This window comes from Macrobrachium nipponense, chromosome 33 (genome assembly GCF_015104395.2).
Source record: "Macrobrachium nipponense isolate FS-2020 chromosome 33, ASM1510439v2, whole genome shotgun sequence".
Taxonomy (NCBI): Eukaryota; Metazoa; Arthropoda; class Malacostraca; order Decapoda; family Palaemonidae; genus Macrobrachium; species Macrobrachium nipponense.
This window is the reverse complement of record NC_087219.1, coordinates 29,839,908-29,857,407: the sequence shown is the minus strand read 5'-3', so window position 1 is coordinate 29,857,407 and position 17,500 is coordinate 29,839,908.

Sequence of the window (17,500 nt, the reverse complement as noted above, 5' to 3'; positions counted from 1 at the left end):
GAAGACTTCTCACGGCTTCTGCAGATCCCCAAAAGACACACTGTAGAATTCTCTTGAACACCCACGTGGAAACTCTTGTAATCACCAAAAACGGCAGCATCCTCACGGCTGGTGGACGTCTTGCTGGCGTCAGGAAACGACTTTTTTTTTGGTGTGTGTTAGTATGTCAGTCAAGTCATTGGTCAATCTAAGAAAATTAACCCAGACATACTACTTCTATCAAACAATGATCTCAAAAAGTCAGAAATACTAACTGAACGTCTCCCAATTAACTCCCTTCAACATGACTACCAAATCATAAGTCATTATCACAACTCTCAAAGGAAAAAGAACACCAAGTTCTAGTTCTCCAACTCAATTCTCCAAACTCCCACATCAGCACACACACAACTCAGAAATCACAGCAACTTCACGGAATTCTGCACTCACATTTCAAACTCGAATGTGCTCACAAGAAAAAAAAAAAAAAAAAAATTGTAATGAGCCCAAGGGAAAAAAAAGAATCACGTAACGCACCCAGACCCAAAAATGTTCTCTCAAGCTCTGATATCTGAACAACCCACAAAATCAGTAAAAATCTCCAACTTTTAACAGCAAAAACCCCTTTACTGCTCAATAATTAATTACAATGAGACTTAATGTCAAACTCCCTTTACGTAAGTAACAACCCTCGAAAAATTACATCTCCCGGTAAAATCAAATCTCCCGTCCAAAAAAGAAATGCTACTTATGCTCAATCCCCAAATTATATCTCTCAAGGAAAAGGAAGAAAAATAATAAAAAGATAATCACAAGTAGGTTTCCCCAATCACAAAATACATAATACATGTATAATATGCATAACACCCCGCTTTTTCCCCAAGAAATGCTCCGTGTAAAGTTATGGAATTTGCCAGAAAGCAAACTCTTACACATGCGCTTTCGTGAAATGCTATTGTCAACATTTCCAGATATTGCAAAAATTCTGATCTATCATCATCAGAGGAAAAAAAGTCAGCACACGGCTCATCACATCGCTTGTCAGCAGAAAAATCGCCTGCGGACGCATGCTCTAACAGCAGCATAATGAATTGTCTAGTCAGACACATAAGTTTGGAAACTCATGATTCTCAAGAAAAAAAAAGGTCTAACAGACACATTTCACAGAATTAACTCCAGGATATGACTAATGTGTTCAAAGACTGCCTCAAAGACTCATTCTCTCAACATGACTTTACCCAAATTATATTTCTCCAAGAATAACACACCTGTGAACATGAAAAATGCACACATCTCCAAATGACTCGTAATGCAGTAATGCCATTCGCCTCTAAATAGTCACGAAACCAAAGAAGAGAACCACAGAAATCTCCTCTTTGCTCAAAAAAAAAACTCCCATAACCACAAAAAAAAAAAAGGGTCACCCGCCAAAGATTAATTCCAACTCCATTATGAGACACCATATTAATAATAACACCACTCCGATTATAAAAATATTTCCTCCATTTGGTTAATAACCAACCCCCTATTATTATTCTCTTATTTCTCCAATAGCCACATGTCAATAAAAAAACACCACTCCAGGAATAGAGAATAATCACCTCTATTTCGGCAAATACAAAATATTTACCTCTATTTCCCCAATAACTCCATGTGGAACAAAACAAGGCTCCAAAAAAATATATCTCCAAAAAATGTGCACTCAAGGCAACTAACTCACATACTCACAAATATTGCCCCATAATCTCCAAAAAAATGTGTCTCCATTTGCAACAAAGATGGCTGCAAAATAATTGAACTAAACATAGCTCTCATCACATTGGCAAATATCAAAAATGGCCAAAAATATATCTCCCATATATTATATCTCAAAATATAACTCCAAAATAATATATACCTCCAATTATAACTCCAAATATATCTCAATTATAACTCCAAATAATATATCTCAATTATAACTCCAATTCTCCAGAGAATAACTCAATGTTAGAGTCAAAAACTATAAAAACTCTCTCCATTTAGCATAACTGCTAAAAAAGGGCAAAAACTCGGCAAATAAAACAGTCTAGAAAATTCTAGAAAAAATCACCAATGTGCCACAACTCATTATAACAGAACTCCCAATTCACAGTGTCTTAGCCAAGACTTCTCCATATGCACTACGACATAGGCCACTAGAAAACTTAACCAAGTTTCCTATCTCTCACAAAGTTGTCACAATTACGACAAGGGTATTGTGCAAGAAAACTCACAATTTCTGGAACACAAATATCCAGAGAAAAAATGTAGTGCCACTACGTATGCATTCAAAACGTGCAAAAAATTCTCCCATATATTTCTCTATAGCATCAAATAGCTAAAACACGAACACGTTCCCGAACAATGACTCTAAGTCACGAACTGAGATATTGAAAAATATTCACACCAATTGGAGAGAAAAAAAATAAATTCAAATTCACCCATGGTAAAAAAAACTTGTGTCAGCTATGGCTAACTTCCAAAAAAGGAGAAAAAAAAAATCAGCGGCCTTGTTCACTATCTCCCGTAACTCACTAGATGTCAAGCAATTATCTGCTGAACTCATAAAAAAAGGGAAAAAAAAACTAAAATAATGTGTTGTTAGTTCCTCCCAAATTCACAAACGATTTCACCACCCTTGACAGCATTAAAACGCCCACGTATTAGTATATAAAAAATCAGTATCAGAAATATCATTATCACAAAATCACCAAAAAAATTGCTATCATCAAAATCATCAGTATCAGTACAAAAAAAAAATATCACCAATGTCAATGCTTGTCCATTCTCCAAGGAATTCAGCAAAAAAAAAAATTCAGCAAAAGTTCAGCAAGATTCCACACAATTCACCAAGATTCAGCCAGATTCATCAAGATTCAGCAAAACTCATCCCCGTGAATCACTGAAATATTCTCCAAAGTTACAAAAACTCAACAATTAATTAACACAAGACTTCTCCCATTAATTCATTGTAATAATTCTCCTTGAATAATTATCTGTAATAATTATCAACTAATCTCCCATGAAATATCTCAAATCTCTCGTAAAACAATTCTCCCGTAATGATAATTATACTTAAGCAAACCTCCCGTGACACATCTCAAGTATAATAATTATTAATAATAACAATAATAATAACTCTCCATAGCAATAATTCTCTTGCAAAAATTTCAAGTAAAGGTGAAATTCAAATAGCATACAACAGTATTGCTGAATCTCATGACATACAATGTCTCCAGATGCAACACCATTTCCACACAACACAGATACAACACCAATCATCGGCATCTCAAAGTAATTCCTCCAACACAATGAAAAAAAAATAATCTGTGTATCCCCCTTATATTTGTGTCTTTCAAGGCACAAGTAAAACATATAACACATCCTGTGCATGTTAACTACTTTTCCCTGCATTCACGGAAAAGAAAATTCTCTTTTTATTTCCTTTTCTCTTCCTCCAAGAAAGAAAAAAATATATCTTTCCTAAAAAAAAAGACTCTACGGGCATTTCACTTCATCAACTAATCAATCAGCTGATATCTTAGCATCCATGGTCAAGGCCAAACCCATACCCCAACACAAAGAAAAAAAAGGAGTTCACCCCCAATGAGAAAAAAAAGGTTTCTCCCTCCCTGAGAACAACCCCTCAGTCAAGCGGCAGAACAGCCCGAGGCATACCAGCAGTATCCCATCTCCCCTTAAACAGTGTCTGAGGACCCCTTCCCAAGATATACACTAGTACCCTCCCCTGCACTATCTCTCGAGGGAGGCCAGTAGTACCCTCCATGCAACTATCCCCCCGAGGGATGCCAGTACCCTCGCAATGCAACGCGCCTCTCTGCAGAAATGTGCTGAGCCCGTAAAATTGTGGCCGCTCTGTCTCTAAGCCAGATATGCCTATCTAAGCACAGTTCACATGCAAAAAAACACATCTCTATACACTCTTATGTGTTTAAAACAAAGACAAATACGTCTATTATAAACACGTGCAAATAAAGAAAACACGTCACTATGGGGCAAAGACAAAAAAATTTTTTGACCTCTTGAACCAATCCCATAACCCTGAAATATTTAAACAAAAACCTTCTCCCTTCAAAACAATAGTTTTAACACTCACCACTCCATAATGGGAAAAAAAAGAACTCAAAATTCTCGTAAAACACGTAAATCTCGTCGGCATAATACAAACGCGATCGGCGAGATGACACCTAGCAACACTCACTTACAAACGAGACTGAGTTACTCTCTCACGGACTCACGCCCTGAAGAATCTCGGTACGAGCAAATTTGATGACCCTAATAGAAATTTCTCTCCTCATCCCCCCATCCCACGGACGGATATTTTCTCTACCCCTTTTCACTTAGCAACTGAGATCCAACAATTTAACAATTTTCCACAATCCCACCAAAGCTTTGTGTTTTGTTTGAAAACTATCGCTAAGCCACAACCCCTTTTTATTTTCTAACTGGCCACCCATCTCTTTTTTAACCAAATTTGGTGGCGTTCCTAGGCATAAAAAAGAAAAAAAAACTTTTATACCCCCTTTTAACCGCCTGCCACCACTGTTAATGGGGGGATTTCCCCCCATTATTCACAAGGTAAGCGTGAGACACGAGCGGAAGGCAAACCCACACACAGCATTACTCACACAGCCTCTCTCTCTCTCTCATCTCCTCTCTCCTCTCTCTCCTCTCTCTCCTCTCTCCCTCGTCTCTCTCTCTCTCTCTCTCTCCTCTCTCTCTCTCTCTCTCTCTCTCTCCACTCTTTCCTCTCCATTCTAGCAGGTAATGAAAATGAGAGAGTTGCGTCATATGATTAACGTTTATTAACAACGAATAAATAAATCAATCAATCAAGTAATCCAGTCTTACAGACTAACTCAAAAAACCCCGAAACAGTACATAGTCTAGTCACCAAAAAAGTCTACACCCCTCTGGGAATTCTTTGTCCCACGGTATTCCAGGAGTACCAGAATCGTCTGTTTCAAAGATACGAGAAACACACTCGTTAGCAAACATAAGTTTAAAGACAAAGTTAATAAAATGGAACATCTTACAAGATATCAAACAAGCCATCTCTTTGGCTAAAGTAACTCAACACTCACCCAAACAGCCGGATCACTGTAAACACTTAATAAAAAACTCCCGGTGAATGCCACGGCATCTTGCCTGTGACTTGAAGCCTCTCGTCAAAATCCTCCCATAGGCTTGGGTATGACACTCTTAAAGGGAAGAGGCACACACGCACATACGAACACACAGTTCGTTAGCGCCTCGCAACACTAGTTGCATCCAGTTTCACAAAGGCACTTTGAGAAGAGTTAATAAACTCAGTACATTGACTTGTCGAACTAAGCATTTTTATCTCACGCCACCCCCAGAATCTCATTGTCAGCTACTCTCGGGTCGTTACCTCTACACTGTTCTCCACATTCCATAGGTCACAGAGAACACATGGACAATACATTATTAATCAAAAACCCTAGGCCTTACATATATATATATATATATATATATATATATATATATATATATATATATATATATATATATATATATATATATTGTGACGTGTATAGATCGTTCGTCTACCCAAATATCAACTAAATAATTTGATTTGGAAAATGGCAGCCATTTCTTTAGAATATCAGCTGATTTTTAGTAACCGCGGGAAACCCAAAACCCGCCAGCTAGAGATAGAGAGTTCCCCAGTTGGGGGAAAAGAGACTTTTATCAGCTGTAGGGACGTATCTCAAAAGGGAAGGGTGTAGGCAGATTGGTACTTCTTAGACCTATACCTTAAGCTCTCTTTCCTGTGACCCCTCTGCTGGCTGTATGCTTGTTTTCCAGGATTTGCCTTGATCTGTGGGGGGTTAAGCTGACCTCCAACCCCAAGCAAACCACCTGAATTCTGCCTCAGTCGGCTGCGAGACGTGATCTCGGACAGAGGTCAAATTACCTGCCTTCCTGTTAGGCCTACCCAGGGTGTGAGTGGCGCGCCGATGACCCAGGCCTCAGACAAAGGGGGCCACATTTTCTACAAAGAGCCACTGAACACGACATCCAGGTACGTCTTGTGAAACAACATATTGCCAGTCCCTTATCACCTATTATAATTTTGATTCTCATTCTCCCAATTCAATTTCCAGCAACAAAAGGAATTCATCCTTTTGTTCTCTCTCACTGCCTCATGGCCGCATGCTTCCCCTTGTGTGATCGTCCCAGACCAATGGAGTCATTGCATACTTCAGTGAACCTTAAAAGTTCCTTCTCCCCAGTATTAGAGAATTAATTAATCAAAGCAAGAAGTCATTTTTCCTTTTATCTTGTTTAATCTGGGATTCTTTTCCAGATTCCATGAGTCACGTGCCGTCTCTCTGCCCGCAAGTGTGCATTACCCAAGTTTTATGAAACCAGCTCGAATTAGTCACACTTTAGCCAGCTACCCACTTGTGAGTGATTCTAAGCCCCAACGTGGGGGCCAATAGCATTCATTTTCTCCAGGCCAGCACGGGCCTTTTTGTAAATAAATAGTTGTTAAGTAACGAGCTGAGTTTTCTGGCGACCTTCCCTCTAAAGAAATTAATAATAACTTTCAGCTTACGGTAAGTTATAGCAATTCCCTCTTGAAATCCCTAAATTACTTCCGTTTACGTATCTAGCCTCTCTCAAGGCCGCTATATAATTAAAATTGGCGAATCTTGCCTGGATTGGCGAATCTTGCCTGGATTGAACCTAGCTTGCTTAAAAAAGCTTGTAAATCGCGTTATCCGTTGTAAAACGTAAACTGTAAATTATTTTACAAAAAGCAAATCAAGCACACTTGCAGGGAAAGTAGACACACTGACTCACGGTAAGGTATTCCATTCATTAATATGATTATTCTATAACCAATGTTAGCTTAAGGTACGTTTAAGTATTTTTATTGTTGAAGTGGTCAAAAGAGCGTAGGTAGAAATCTTATTATTGTAACGGCGAATGCGCCAGAGCTTTATTTTAGCGGCGAGCAAACAATTTGCCCCGCGAATTCTCTGTTACTTTGTGCTGTCCTGGTAGGAGCTTACACTAACACGTGTACAGATAGATGCCAGAAAGGACCAGATCAAACTAGGAAGTGCTTTGCCAGGGTTTATTGCTGTATTAGAAAGCCTAGCTAGTTAGGAGTGTTTTACTAATAGTTACGGCAAAAGAAGTGTACAATTTTTTTGTCTGTGATATGTTAGGGAATCCATTTTTAACTTAGTTTCATTCCAAGTGTTGGTAACCGTTTACCTCTCAGCTTAAATTCAGCTTAGAGCACTCTCGCGCCTGCGCGGTCTCAACCAGCCTTCGTTTTCGCTCACAGCGGCAGCCATGTTTGTTATCTCTTTCAACATTACCTAAACAATTTAAGCAAAGTAACGTAAGTCACGAAGTTTTAACGTAAATAATATCAATGTCTGTACTAGTATCTATCGTTCTGCCAGAGAAATTAACGTAATTCGCCTTGAATAAGAAACTAAACATTCGTGTTGTAAATCGCCTCGCATTTACAGAGAATCAGCTGATTCGCCATCAATGCTAGCACACCGTGGTGCTAACCCGCTCTTCTCGCCTCACGTGTTTCACCTCGCATCGCTCACTCGCAGCGTGAGCGAAAAATTTCAATTTCACTTAACGTAACCTCATTTACAATTGTTTGCTAACATCGTTTTCAAATCCTTACCGTAATTTTTCACTTGTCCTTACGTAAAGTTAACGTAAATCTTAAAAGTAGAGTCACTTGCAAGAATTGTTAACGTAAAACGCGTCTTTGTAAATTTCATATTGAAACGCAAATCATTTCATAAGCGCAAGCCGCTAACATTAACGTAAAAATCGTTCACCACGAGCGCGTTATCATTTTCATAAAACGTTATCCAAAAGCAATTCTTTCAGTAAACGTTAACGTAAGTAAATCATTTAACGCAAGTTGCGTCATATTAAACTAACATTAGTAGTTCAATTCAATATAAGGGAGTTCATTCACATATCATTTTTCACCCTCTCCGAGAGAGAGAGAGAGAGAGAGAGAGAAAACCAGAACCCAGTATTCACGAAGCCAAGAGTACTACATCTTACCATTAATTATAGCATGCAGAATTAACATTATTTTAGTCTCTTGTGTCTTTCCTTTACACTGAGCGTGATACGTACGCGCCTGTGTCCATTGCAGTTTGCAAGCATTTATTTCATTTATCGAGTACTTCAGCGAGTGACTGAGCATTTCTAGAATTTCCATTACCTGTCGTTGCCCGAGTGGTCTTGTTCATTTTTATCCCAAAAGACTTGCGTGTACCGCAAGCACAATTCGCACAGTGTGCCACGCAAATTCATTACTTCCAGACAGGGAAGTCGTTACCAGTTTAGGACTGGCCACCACCAGTGCACGTCAGGTCTTACCATTTCACAGTGCCACTAATTCTTGACACTGTCCATCGACTGGCTGCTGAAGTACTCCCACCTTTTACTTTCTCTCCTCCACCATTACGCTCTGCCATGAGCAGTGCCATTTCACTTCAGTATATTTAAGTATACTGCATGTAGTGTCCGGGACACACCAGCACGATACCAGTGCTCCAAGGAACGCCTCCATAAATGCCATTGCACCTGTACAGGCCGTACAGGTAGCCATTAAACCTGCGTGTCCGTCCTTACGGAACGCCCAAGTAACTAGTGTGTCCATGTACAAGGGTCAGTGATCCTTCGGAACACTCAACAAAGGGAACGCCTCCCGAAGCGCCGCAATACCAGCCCTCAAGTGCTGACAAACCTGCGTGTCCGTCCTTACGGAACGCCAATTCATTAATGTCCGTGTACAAGGGTCAGTGATCCTTCGGACCAATCAAGGGAACGCCTCCCGAAGTGCCATCGCACCTGTACAGACGTACAGGTAGCCCTATATCTGCGTGTCCGTCCTTACGGAACGTCCAATTCATTAAAGTATCCGCCATTTTGGATCACTGAACCAAGGAACGCCTCCTCATAAGTGCCGTGCACCTGTATTGGACCTACAGGTAGCCCATTCCAACGTCTCCCAACTTAGGAACGCCCTTAAGTGTGACGTACGCCGTACACTCCATTTGATTTTTTCACCTCTTTAGAAGGTGCCAATCCAGAAGGGCCACCAACTTACGGGACACTTCCCAAGTGCCACAGAGCACCCAGTCTTCTCAGACTTTTTCTCTACCACGTCGCAGAACACCTTTCCAAGTGAGTGCCACTTTCCACAGTAGGCACTCCTATTCCATTCAGTACCCTTTCCTGGCCATTATTTTCATTTTCTTCCGAGCCTCTACTGTAGCCTAAGGGAAATGTCTTCCCCTGCTTCCCGTGACTTCTTTGCCAGAGAGCTAGAGAAGCTCGGAGCCCTCATAGCTCTGGGCAGGGAGGCTGGTTACACTGGACCAGCACTTGACCAGTGGATAAAGACGCAGCAGGCTGCTGCGCGCTAGCAGGGAAAGGAAGAAAGAGAAGCAGAGAGGAAAGCCGCAGAAGCAGAGAGAAAAGAAAGAGAGAAGCAGAGAGGATAGCCAGAGAAGCAGAGAGAAAGGAAAGAGAAGAAGAGAAAGAAACATGAGCTAGCTCTCCTAGATGACGCAATCTCTCTGCTAGTTTCCAAGCCCCAGACCATGAGCTGGACTCCCGGTAAGAGGTGGTTGCGGAGGTTCTGCACCACTTGTTGTGTGCGTGGGCATGCTGTGGATTCCGACCAGTGCCCAAGTCGGTCTCTACCTTGGGAGGAGAGCTTCCAGGGTGAACTTCTCCAAGGCTACCATGTAGCCCTGCCTGATGAACAGTCTCCTACGGCCTATCAGTGGGTACAAGTCATGGCCGACACCGAAGCCCAGGTCTCCCTTATTTCCAGAAATAAGGGAGACCTGGGGTGCCAAAATCCAGACGAACGAAGAAATTCAGTTTGAATGGATTGACGGTAACCTCTATTCTGTTCCTTCGGCCCTTCTGAATGTGGAAATGCCCTTTCTGGACCAGGAGACCAGGGAAACCACATTGTGCCGCCTGGGCGTAGTTGACCAATTTCAATGATATGTTTTGATCAGGTGAGTATTGGGCCGAGATCTACTAAAGCCGTATCTCCCCTGGACGCAGCTCCCACTACCAGATGCACCGGACACCTGCAGCATGCCAGATAACCACACCTCAATTTTAGGTTCAGAGGCTAGTGCCTCCGATGTCCCCGACATCCTGTCTATTTGCGAACCTGGCCCTGACCCAGTGTCAGAGCCCGAAGTTTCTTCCGCACCATCTCAGCCTCTTACCACTTTACCGCCTACCTCCTCCCCTTTGGAAGAGGTAAGCCCACCAGTTGACCCCCGGACTTGTTTCCGAGGGTGATCCAACAGAGGACGTTTCACCTGTGCCAGAGCACACTGCCAGCCTTGGTGACTCCACAGATTCGCAACCTGTGGGGCCATCTCGGTCTTATCATCCAGTGCCACGGAAGAGGTTCTGGAACACGTTCTGCCGAGACTGTGGCCGCAAGGGTCACATGTCTGCCAACTATGGAGGGTGCGCAAATTTTAATATTCCTGCCATCGCAATGGCCGTCACCAATCCTTCTTCTCTAGGACCCCCAGCTAAGGGCCCTATAACCGTCGCACCCCTCCAAAGCCATTATCAGCCAAGCCACGTCAGAGCCTACGACGACTCTGGCGCTCAAATCTCCCTGATACGGGAAGACCGAATCCCCCGAGGGGCAACCGTCGATAGACGTCATTTAATCACCATCGAAGGTATCAACCATATCAAGCTGATCCTTCCGACCGTTCAATTGAGGGTCACCAGACCTCATTTTTCCAGAATTTGTACCCTTGCAGTTGCAAGCTACATTCCAGGAGGTTACGACCTCCTCCTAGGGCAAGACATGAAGTCTCCCTCGCATTCCAAAAAGCCTAGGGGTCCTAACCCCACAACAAATCACTCCAAAGCAAGGAGTCATCGCAATTCTACTTCCTCCAGGAAGTACGTCCACCAACAGTCTCCCCCGTTACCAAGGAGGGAGATTGACCATTCACAATTCCGTTGCAAAACCTGCAACGTAATAGGGCACTCCACGAATTGGCCTAGGTGCCCTAGCCGACTACCAGCAGCGGACAATGTCCACTTTCCACAAGGCTTAGCCTTCCAAAAGAGACAGGAGCCTCTGTCTCCCATTTCCAAGGGCACGCTGAGAGGTATTGCACCTCCGGTACCCGTCACAGGTCCAGTCGACCTCAACTCTCTGCCAGTGCCACTTGGCAGCACTGGGCAGTGCCAAGCTCCGTCCAGCCTGGACGTAGAGCCACCACCGAACTTGACCTCTGCGCCTGGCCCTGAGCTAGCGCCGGCGCCTAACCTAACCAAGGATCCTCCTACAGGAGATCCTCCAACAGGCATGGAGCTTACCGCAGCCCATGGCCAACCCAAAGTCCATGAGTCTTCTTCACCCTCACCACTGTCGCCCGAGGATGAACCTCCGGCAGACCTAACCTTCATACCTCCTCTGGAAAACCAGGAACTGCCCGACCAGGAGTCAGCCTGGAGTTTTCCCCTTACGACGGCTGTCGCAGCAGCCGAAGTGAGGGCCTCCCCTGCAGTAGGTTCCACCTCTACGACGGTTGCTGCAGATACCGAAGTAGGGTGTTCTCCTGCAATCCCTCAGGCTACCACTGCCTCTGCTCCTGCCAGCGTTTCTGGCCTTTCCCCAGAGTCGGTGCCTCCGTCTACTCCAAGGACTGGTATAGCCAGGTCCTGGAGGAATAAGAAGAAGAAGAAGAAGGGACGTAACCAATCATTAACAAACTAACCCAAGAGCCACATGCTCTCCTTGGCACCTGTGCCCGAGGTACAGTGTCGCATTCAATTGCAGAGTGATCCTGGCACCTACCCAGAGAAGGTAGCCAGCCTGATCTCTGCCAGTAGAACTAACCCTCTAACCCCTAGCCATGGTGATACTAACCCTCACTTAAATATAATTACATTTTATTTCCATCCTGGTAATGCACTAACCACTCATCATCCTCACGCTTCATTACCTCACCTCATATGTTTTAACAATTCCGTCGCTGAACTGTAGTTGTGCGTACCACACTCTGGAATGATTGCGTCTTCATTTAACTGTATTGAGTAGGTTAGGCTAATGATTTAGTACCAGGGCATTAGGTTAAGTAGCAAGTAGATTTCAAGTAACCTTATCTAGGGGTAGAGTAGACTGTCGTCACAGACAACCCGTAGTTATTACTTAGGCTAGATTACATCACTACATTAAGTTAGTACACTTAGCATCTTTGCCTATAAGTTAGGTAGGCCATTGTAGTCAGCCGTATCGCTGCTCAAAAAACTTCAAGTTAGAGTAGGAGAACTGGGTAGTCGAGACGATCAATCTATTTAAGCCAAGACCTTCACGCCCGAAAGGGAGTGAATGCCTTCTTAACAGGGGGAGCTGTGACGTGTATAGATCGTTCGTCTACCCAAATATCAACTAAATAATTTGATTTGGAAAATGGCAGCCATTTCTTTAGAATATCAGCTGATTTTTAGTAACCACGGGAAACCCAAAACCCGCCAGCTAGAGATAGAGAGTTCCCCAGTTGGGGGAAAAGAGACTTTTATCAGCTGTAGGGACGTATCTCAAAAGGGAAGGGTGTAGGCAGATTGGTACTTCTTAGACCTATACCTTAAGCTCTCTTTCCTGTGACCCCTCTGCTGGCTGTATGCTTGTTTTCCAGGATTTGCCTTGATCGTGGGGGGTTAAGCTGACCTCCAACCCCCAAGCAAACCACCTGAATTCTGCCTCAGTCGGCTGCGAGACGTGATCTCGGACAGAGGTCAAATTACCTGCCTTCCTGTTAGGCCTACCCAGGGTGTGAGTGGCGCGCCGATGACCCAGGCCTCAGACAAAGGGGGCCACATTTTCTACAAAGAGCCACTGAACACGACATCCAGGTACGTCTTGTGAAACAACATATTGCCAGTCCCTTATCACCTATTATAATTTTGATCCTCATTCTCCCAATTCAATTTCCAGCAACAAAAGGAATTCCTCCTTTTGTTCCCTCTCACTGCCTCATGGCCGCATGCTTCCCCTTGTGTGATCGTCCCAGACCAATGGAGTCATTGCATACTTCAGTGAACCTTAAAAGTTCCTTCTCCCCAGTATTAGAGAATTAATTAATCAAAGCAAGAAGTCATTTTTCCTTTTATCTTGTTTAATCTGGGATTCTTTTCCAGATTCCATGAGTCATGTGCCGTCTCTCTGCCCGCAAGTGTGCATTACCCAAGTTTTATGAAACCAGCTCGAATTAGTCACACTTTAGCCAGCTACCCACTTGTGAGTGATTCTAAGCCCCAACGTGGGGGCCAATAGCATTCATTTTCTCCAGGCCAGCACGGGCCTTTTTGTAAATAAATAGTTGTTAAGTAACGAGCTGAGTTTTCTGGCGACCTTCCCTCTAAAGAAATTAATAATAACTTTCAGCTTATGGTAAGTTAAAGCAATTCCTTCTTGAAATCCCTAAATTACTTCCGTTTACGTATCTAGCCTCTCTCAAGGCCGCTATATACGTAACAATATATATATATATATATTATATATATATATATATATATATATATATATATAACACACACACACACATATATATATATATATATATATATATATATATATATATATATATATATATATATATATATATAATAATAATAATAATAATAATAATAATAATAATAATAATAATAATAATAATAATAATAATAATAATAATAATAATAATAAAAAAGGAGCCCACTAAAACGCCAAAGGATATACGTAAGGTTAATGCTATACATCAGAGAAGAAGGTGATATTGACACTAGTAAGAGTTCCAGAGGTCAGCCATTACGGCACTCACGCATATACTTGACCGAAGATTTTAGCACGTTTCAATTTACGTTAAGAATATAGTGTTTGCAACTTATGCATGAAGGAAAATCTTGCACGCTGGAGGATGGATCATGCCTTGTTATGGAGCTGCCTGGACACGTAAATTGTTTTGAAATTACTTTTATTTTTTCATTGTTGATTGTCGATTTATGAATTTCTAATATATAGATATTTGGAGGGTAAATTTTAAGCCTACGAAATATTCAGTTGTCTTCGATGAATCCAGAAAAGAATTATATTAACAATAAAATAACATGACCTTTGTATATATATATATATATATATATATATATATATATATATATATATATATATATATATATATATATACATAATTTCAACATTTATAAAAAATATCATGACAGAACATCTTGTCTGTTGGTTTATTTAGAGTTGAACCCAAGCTTATGAAATAAGTGACTAGTTATATTTGCTCTTACAATGAATCAATTAGCTTCAGAAATTTCAATGAACGAGTCATAGTCTGAGTTATATCTGTAAATTGTCGAGAACTTAATCATACCAAAGTCAATATGATCTCATGAAGACTCTTTTGCAACTTAATTCACTCTAGATTTAGCAAGACAAGTCAATAATATCGATGCTGATGGTAGGGATTATCCCTTCCACTTTTGAAATTAATGTTATTCTCCAAAATGCTTTCGGTCTTATTCCAGTTAACTCCCTTTCAAAAAAACAATCCTGCTTTGCATGTCTCAGTTTCTAAAAAATAGGGTCAGCCGGTAATGAAGGCAATGAACACTCCCCCCCCCACCCCCCCGCCCTTCTCTCTTTGTCTGTCTGTGTGTCTGTATTTCAATTCGCAAATTAGAATCATTTTAACAAGTCATACATACGAACTTCTTCATAATACCAAAATGAATTAGCGTATACAGTCCACCACATCAAACTTCAATCTAAAGACAGTTTTCATTGTTGTTTAAATACTTCAACATGTACGCTATCTTCTAACCCCACATCCCAACCCCCTCCACCAATCCCCCACCCCCACCCCCTTGTGCAGCGTAGAATTCAAATCCTTCAAAAGTGCGCCATCTATTGGTCAGAGTGAAGTACTGTATACAACGCACCCCTTAGGGCCCTTTCACACTATGTCGCACGTAAATGCGACACGATGTCGCACCTGCATGCGGCTAGCAGTCAACTATTATCTCTAATGCACCTTTTCACACTATATCGGTCCGGCATCGCATTACAGCCGACAGGCCCCACTGGACATGTCCGGTGCTGCATCCAGACGCGATTGCAGTTGGCCATTTTGTTCAATACGTGTCTTCACACTATGCGATTGTTTCCTGCATATACGTGCGGCAGCAGTAGACTTCCATTGCTACTGGTGATTGGGTGCATTGGGTATTGAAATCATTTGAGGGATATAACTAGTGTTATACCCGTTGCTGAATAACCACTGGTTCAGTGCAACGAAAAAACACCATACAATAATAATAATAATAACAATAGTAAAGAGTGCTATTGTTAAATAAGAAAGAACTAGACGTATGGATAACTTTAAACTACCGACAAATGATTTACCAAATGATTTGCAGTTTTTATCATTTTGGTTACATATACATTTTGATCTGAAATTATTAGGTTATCGGCAAATTTATATAAACGATTTCGATAAATATGAGATTTTAAGAAGTTTTTATAGTTAACACTTACGTTTTATTTACATTAATTAATGAAACAGAGAGAGAGATGTGCATTTTTTTATATCAAAGTAAAAGATTTTTGCTTATGATATAGATATATCGCTTTATACTTTTGATAAATAGAGATGTTTCAGCTATGACTTGTTATTTTCATTTATCCTTTTTAATTTCTATATGGACAAGCAAATTTACAAGGAAAGGTGCATATTATTTCCTCTTACCTGATGGTAACTGCCAGTTATGCTGGCGAAATAGCATCTCTGAATGTCGTATTTTCTTTTAGCAACTGGTCATGTAGACGTGACAAGAGTTCCTCAAAGGTTGTTTAAGACATTCCGAAGTAATTATAAAATTTATCATCTCCTTTCAGTTCCTCGAAAATTGTGGCAAATGCACCATACAAGTGCCTTTGTGTATTCAAAGGGTGTACCCAGTAAATTCTAGATTTTCTCTTCTTCTTCCTCAAATGAAATAAATAAAGACAATTTTCTCTTCCTGTCCATATTGTCACCACTTTGTGCGGCAGTCGGAGAAATGTACGATGTGCGCAATTTTGTGTCGCATTTAGATCCGGCACTGCAATCGTATCTTGGTGCGACAAGAATCGCATAGTGTGAAAGGGCCTTATAAGGAGTCCTAGACAAGGGCTCTAAACAAACATCAGGTTGGGCGGGAAAAACCATTATTTTCGAGGGTTGAAATGAAAGTCAACATCGAATTACGATCGACTACGACTATTAAGCCTGAGACACTTTCAATTTTATCAATATGATGATATACGTAATAGATATTTTATTCATTATTCTAAGTATAACGAAACTGAAGAAACTATCTAGTAATTACAGTTTAACGTAAATTCAACACATTTCCTCCCACGACTTCAAAATGGATTTGCCCACAGCCAGGCCCCTGTAAAGTGCTGCCAACTGTCGGAGTCTTCGCAAACCATTTCCAGCCGGTTTATTTGGATCGTTTCTCTGATTGGTTCTCTTCTTTATCGTTAATTACAGAACTACTAAGTGTCACCTAAACTATCAAATGATGGTTCATAGGAAACAGAGTAAAAATGCATCGTCCTTTCTCGTTTATGTAAATACTTTTTATATGAAGGCATAGATTCTTTATCGTTTACCGATATAGTGAAGTATTTTCACCTACCTACAGCTATGAATATGATAAAATACCTGACATCTATCAAAACTCAAGAGCGGTTTATAGATATTTATAAGGACTCGAAATTACAGAGGAAAAACGATGAATAATTGAAAAAGGACGAAAGTCTGAGAAAAATAAGGAATCTAATTTTGCTTGGAGGGTTTTGCGAGAACCAGAAAAAAATGTCAAAATAATGAACAGGAAACAGGATGCGAGAAAGAATTTTCTGTATAAAGTATGGACGAATATTAACGGGAGTATACATACATACATATATACGTATAACGTGTGTTGGAAATGGCCTTATCTTCATCTACAAATTATACAAGCCCCCACCTCTAATGAAACTCTTGGGCGCGCCGATTTACAGGAGATAATTAACGTGTGGGAATGTTGAGGGTGGGGTGTGGGGGGTCGGGGGGTGGGGGCTAAACAAACAAACAAACAAACACTCAAACACTGAATCGTGTAAAAGTCGATTCCATCTAAGATTGATTAAGTACTACGCCAGAAGTTGTATTTTAATTAACTGCTCATATAGTACCCACTCGCGTCCTAGTAAATAATTGATCTATTTATAACGAATGGGAATACTGAATTTAAATATTTTTTGTTTGTTTTGTTTTTAGACACATTCTCAGCAGTTTTAATTCATAAATAAATCATTTTATTTTTTGGGCACCTTGGCACCAAATGAGATGTAAATATTCTATTTAATAATGGTATATAT